Source organism: Athene cunicularia (assembly GCF_003259725.1).
Source record: "Athene cunicularia isolate RWA chromosome 1 unlocalized genomic scaffold, athCun1 chr1_part2, whole genome shotgun sequence".
Taxonomy (NCBI): domain Eukaryota; kingdom Metazoa; phylum Chordata; class Aves; order Strigiformes; family Strigidae; genus Athene; species Athene cunicularia.
In genome coordinates this window covers 17,030,523-17,034,831 of record NW_020799092.1, presented here as the reverse complement: position 1 = coordinate 17,034,831, position 4,309 = coordinate 17,030,523, and the positions used below count along the sequence as shown (strand labels likewise).

At 46.1% G+C, this 4,309-nt stretch overlaps 1 long non-coding RNA gene across 1 annotated transcript in view; it reads right to left on the bottom strand.

The window, feature by feature from the left end:
- Nucleotides 1–4,309, bottom strand: part of LOC113475851 — a 24,874-nt gene that overhangs the window by 1,133 nt on the left and 19,432 nt on the right. Inside the window, exon 2 of the long non-coding RNA XR_003397631.1 lies at nt 1,441–1,518. This is a non-coding gene — a long non-coding RNA (uncharacterized LOC113475851). The remainder of the gene's footprint in view (nt 1–1,440; nt 1,519–4,309) is intronic.

Below are 4,309 nucleotides of genomic sequence, written 5' to 3'. Positions count from 1 at the left end.
ATGTGTATAAGAGACAGACTAAAATGTGGCCTGCACAAGTCCCACTGGCTGTCCCCAGCCTGGACTCCAGCAAAGGCCTTAGAAACAGAAACACAGTCATGAGGGCTGAGGCTAGTGGAGTCAATGGTTCTGGTGTTCAGAAGTACGGACCAGTACATAAAGAGCGTCAGGTCTGTAGACACTAAAGTCAGGGTTTGGGAGTGGGACACCCAGGACTAAAGAGCACCACCTCCTTTGCCCCTCCGGGCAAGCCCGAGTGCTGGTACCCAGCGAGGCAGAAGGCTTCGGGTTATGTTTGGAGGAGTGTTGGTTGATAGTTTATGGTTAAGGCTGGAATCAGGCTTTGGGGTAGCAAGGGCTGAAGGTATAGGCTTATTCATAAATAACATGAGGATTGAATAGATATGATAAGGACTGGTACCCAGTTCTTGTCTTTTTTGGATAGGAATACAAAGGCACTAGAGCTAACCAAATCAAGTAGCTTTCTACTAGGTCTGGGGGGATATGTCCTCGACCTAAAGTTTGGGGTGAATTACTGCCATGGGTGGGCAGCGGAGGCTAGAGAGAATGTCAGGCATGGGGACTAGGCTTTAGAACTGAAGAACTAGAATGATAGGAAGATAATGCAATCCCCTAGGACTATAGTACATGCTTGTGCATATGGCTTATAGTCAGCTATGGTCAGGTATGGCTCACTGTTGTACGGGCCACTATCGAGTCAGGATCACAGTGGGGTTTGGGTCATGGTGCTAAGTCCAGGTCACATTAGCCAAGGCCATTGCTAGGGGGTTGAGTGTGGGAATTTTTCTGTGGTTAAAGTTACTGTTAGAGATCAAGAAAACAGGGTCTATGGAATTAATTTCACACTGCACGCTCTACTGAATACATCTATAGGCACATCATCTTCTGATCTCCCAAAAGATAACCTTTGCCATACAACATCCTGTACTCAGAAGTCTAGTATTTTCTAGCTGTTCCTAGATCTTCAGCATGGTTCATGGTGGACTGAGGGCTGGTATCAGCAGAGAAAAATGGTTCATTGGTGGCTCTAGGATGCTGGGCTTACCCTAGAGGTAAGGTCCTTGGCAAGCAACCTGTTCTTATCAAGGACATGACTAGCAGCACTCTGCTCAGCAGCAGGGAGGAGAGGATGGGAGAAGACAGCATTCATCATTGCACAATAAAAGCATCCACAGTCCACACCTGGCTTTGTGCATCTCCCAAAGCACATGCCATACACTGTACGTGGCATTCAGGAAGAATAAAGAAGGGGAAGCAGGGCAGGGAGGTTGCCAGAAGGGAGAAAGGGAAATTTTCTGGGACTTCCGTCACTTCTGGGTACTGGTGGAACCACATACATGTACACACAAATATGCCTACTTGTCTCTTGGGAACAGGGGGAGAACTCACACCCATCAGTCTGAGTTCAGTGGCTCTCACCTGGCAAGGCACAGCTGGTTAAAGAAATATCAGAGATGATACTCATTAGACAAAGAGATGGCCCAGGAGCAATCAAGACTAGGGAGAATCAGAAAAAAACAATCAGACATTATTGGACATTTCCAGAATAACATGAAAATAATCAGATAAATTGTGGGGAAAGCATGGGGGTAGAGGTAATTTCCCCATGTTTGGTCATTTCTTCAGTGTATTTTTGTACATTTGGAAAAAGCATTCATTTTTAAAATTACTTATTTATTTTCACATCTAGAGACTTAAAGCTGCCAAAAAGCAAAGCTCCAGACTAAAAAAGCATTCCAGTTCTCTGCATGAAACTGCCCGAAGCATACCCAGAATTGGCAATATGATCTTTGCATCTGCGGAGAAAATACTGAGTCATGTTGTCAGCCCACACACACCTAACAAAAATACAGCCCAACGATTCAGGATTCACCCACTCGTCATTTAAAGAAAACACAAGTCATTCAGTCATGCCTCATGCTTCAGAGACCTTTAGAAAACACCCAGTGCAGGGAACATTCGCCCACGTCATGCCCACGCGCTGTTTCGAACCAGCGATGTCATCTGCAACTTGTTCACTTGCGGGTCTGGACAGTGTTTGATTCAGAGTCCTTGGAGGAAGTTGACGAGACTTAAAGGTTTTTGCTGAAAACTTGATGCAATAGCTGCAGCCTCAGCCCTTCTGTTAGCAGCTCCTAAATGGTGTAATGTAGTGTACCTGGCTTGAATCCCTGGAGGAGGCAGGAAATTTCCCTGTGCTTCATTGCATTAAAGATCTGGCAAACTTAAGCCATGGTTTATGTAAGATACTACCGTACTCTTCCTTTCCTTCAGGTGTTAATCTGAAACATTAGTTCTCTCTGCACTGGGCTTACCGAGAGGTATTGGCACAAGCATCAGGATTTGGGGAATTACCCAGGAAATCCTCCTCCTTTTATCCCTTCCCACATCATTGTCCCCTAGCAAGAAAAATCAAGTTCCTGCATTTCACCCGGCTGCTGGCAACCTCTCTTCCTCCTTCAGTGCTAAAAGCTGCTTGAAGTATTAAGAGCTGAGCCTGGATGTGCAGCAGCCAGCCCAGCTCATGACGGATGGGGGACGTCACTGCATGGAGGATGCAGAGTTACACAATCTCTGTGGTGCTGAAAGTGGGCCCTGGAAACTTGTCAGGAACCCAAAGGCCAGAGCTAATTTGTATTTTCTTTTACACAGCATGATTTTAATCAGAGCAAAAAGCGCCTGGTTGTGTTTTCTATACAGTGTTATAAGTAGAGACAAGTTAGCAGAGCGACTAGGGGCAGGACACGCTCAGGGGGCAGCGCATGGAGGAACACTAGACGGGGAAAGGAACAGCAGGCAAGTCTCCTACACTCAATTTATCAGTGTTTCCTTGATTCTTCAGGAAGGCCAAGTGCTATGAAGCAAGAGGCTAAAAGAGGCAACTTCATCAAAATGCTGTGATTGCCAAAAAAAAAAAAAAAAAAAAAAAAAAAAAGACCTGCAAAAAGCTTGAAGACAAGCTTATTTGAAAAAGGTTTTCCCAGAGGTTCTGGATATGTCAACAAGTAAAACATGGCATTCAGGAAACCCATCTCACTCGCAGCCAATATTGAACAGCAGTCGAGTCCCGGTGACCTCTAACATAAGCCTCCTCTGGCTTCAGCTGCAAACAGGTGTGTGTGAGTTCCCCTTTACAACCAGTTTTCTGCCTCACTGAGAGCAGACAGTGCAAAGGGCTGGCACAGCCCCCAAGCACCACTATTCCCAATATGGGATCCCCTCTATCACCCCTTTTCCATGCTGTGATGGCTGGAGAGTGGGAGATGTGAGCCACATCCTCATTCAGTCACCTCTCCCCAGCCGGGCTCGCAGCTGTGCCCCCTTCCCAGGACACAGCATCGGGGTGCACCCTGGCATGTTGCCAACGTGTGCCAGAGAGGGTGCAGAGCAGCAGGTTAACAGGAGAGTAAATACACCTTGACATTTCTTGATTTGTTTGCTTTGTAGTCCCGATACGTTTACTGGAAACTCAGAGGTGGGGTTTGTCGCCTGGGGAGCGCTATGGCTGGAGAAAATCCTTCATTTCAGCTTTCCTCTATTTACCCACTGGGGATAAATGCTCCTTTCCCCCTCAGTTCAGCTTTATTCTTGACAGCTGAGAGAAGGAAAAAGGAAAAAAAAAAAAAAAAATCAAACCCAGGACCTTTACTTTGCACTGGAGCATGATTCAGATGTGTTGTTTGCTGTCTAGTTTGGGATGGGATGAGCTGCATGTGAGGGATATAAAAGGAAAGCTGTCAGACAAGCTCACTTTTAGCTTCCTACATTCAGTCCAATAAACCCCACCCCCGGATCTTTATCTCACCAGCTAGCCCCTTTCCACTGTAGCCCCCCAAAGCAGCACCCCCTCTGCTTGCAGACCTCTTCCATGTGCTCCTTTGCCCCCCTCCCCCGTGCACATTTGTCCCCCCAACTCAAACAGCTCCCCAAGGAGCTCAGGCACCGCCAATACTCGTGGATGGGGAAAAGGGAAGATAGAGTCAGCTGAATATGCAAACAATCCTATTTGCACCCCAGCATGTACAATCCAGGTCTTTGTCAGCATGATGGAGTATGCTCCATCCTGTTTGTTTTCCTTCCCCGGTATTACCATACACACCCTTTCCACATGAACATTATCAAACGTCGTACCTGAATTGGCCTTTTCAGGACAGAAGCTGACTGTTGCCTGGCTAATATCTGTTCACCAGCTGCATATTTATTTTGTTAAAAAATTATAGCCCATCATAAAACCTAGTGTAAAATCTACAGCTGCCATTAAAAAAAAAAAAAAAAAAAAAAAAAAAAA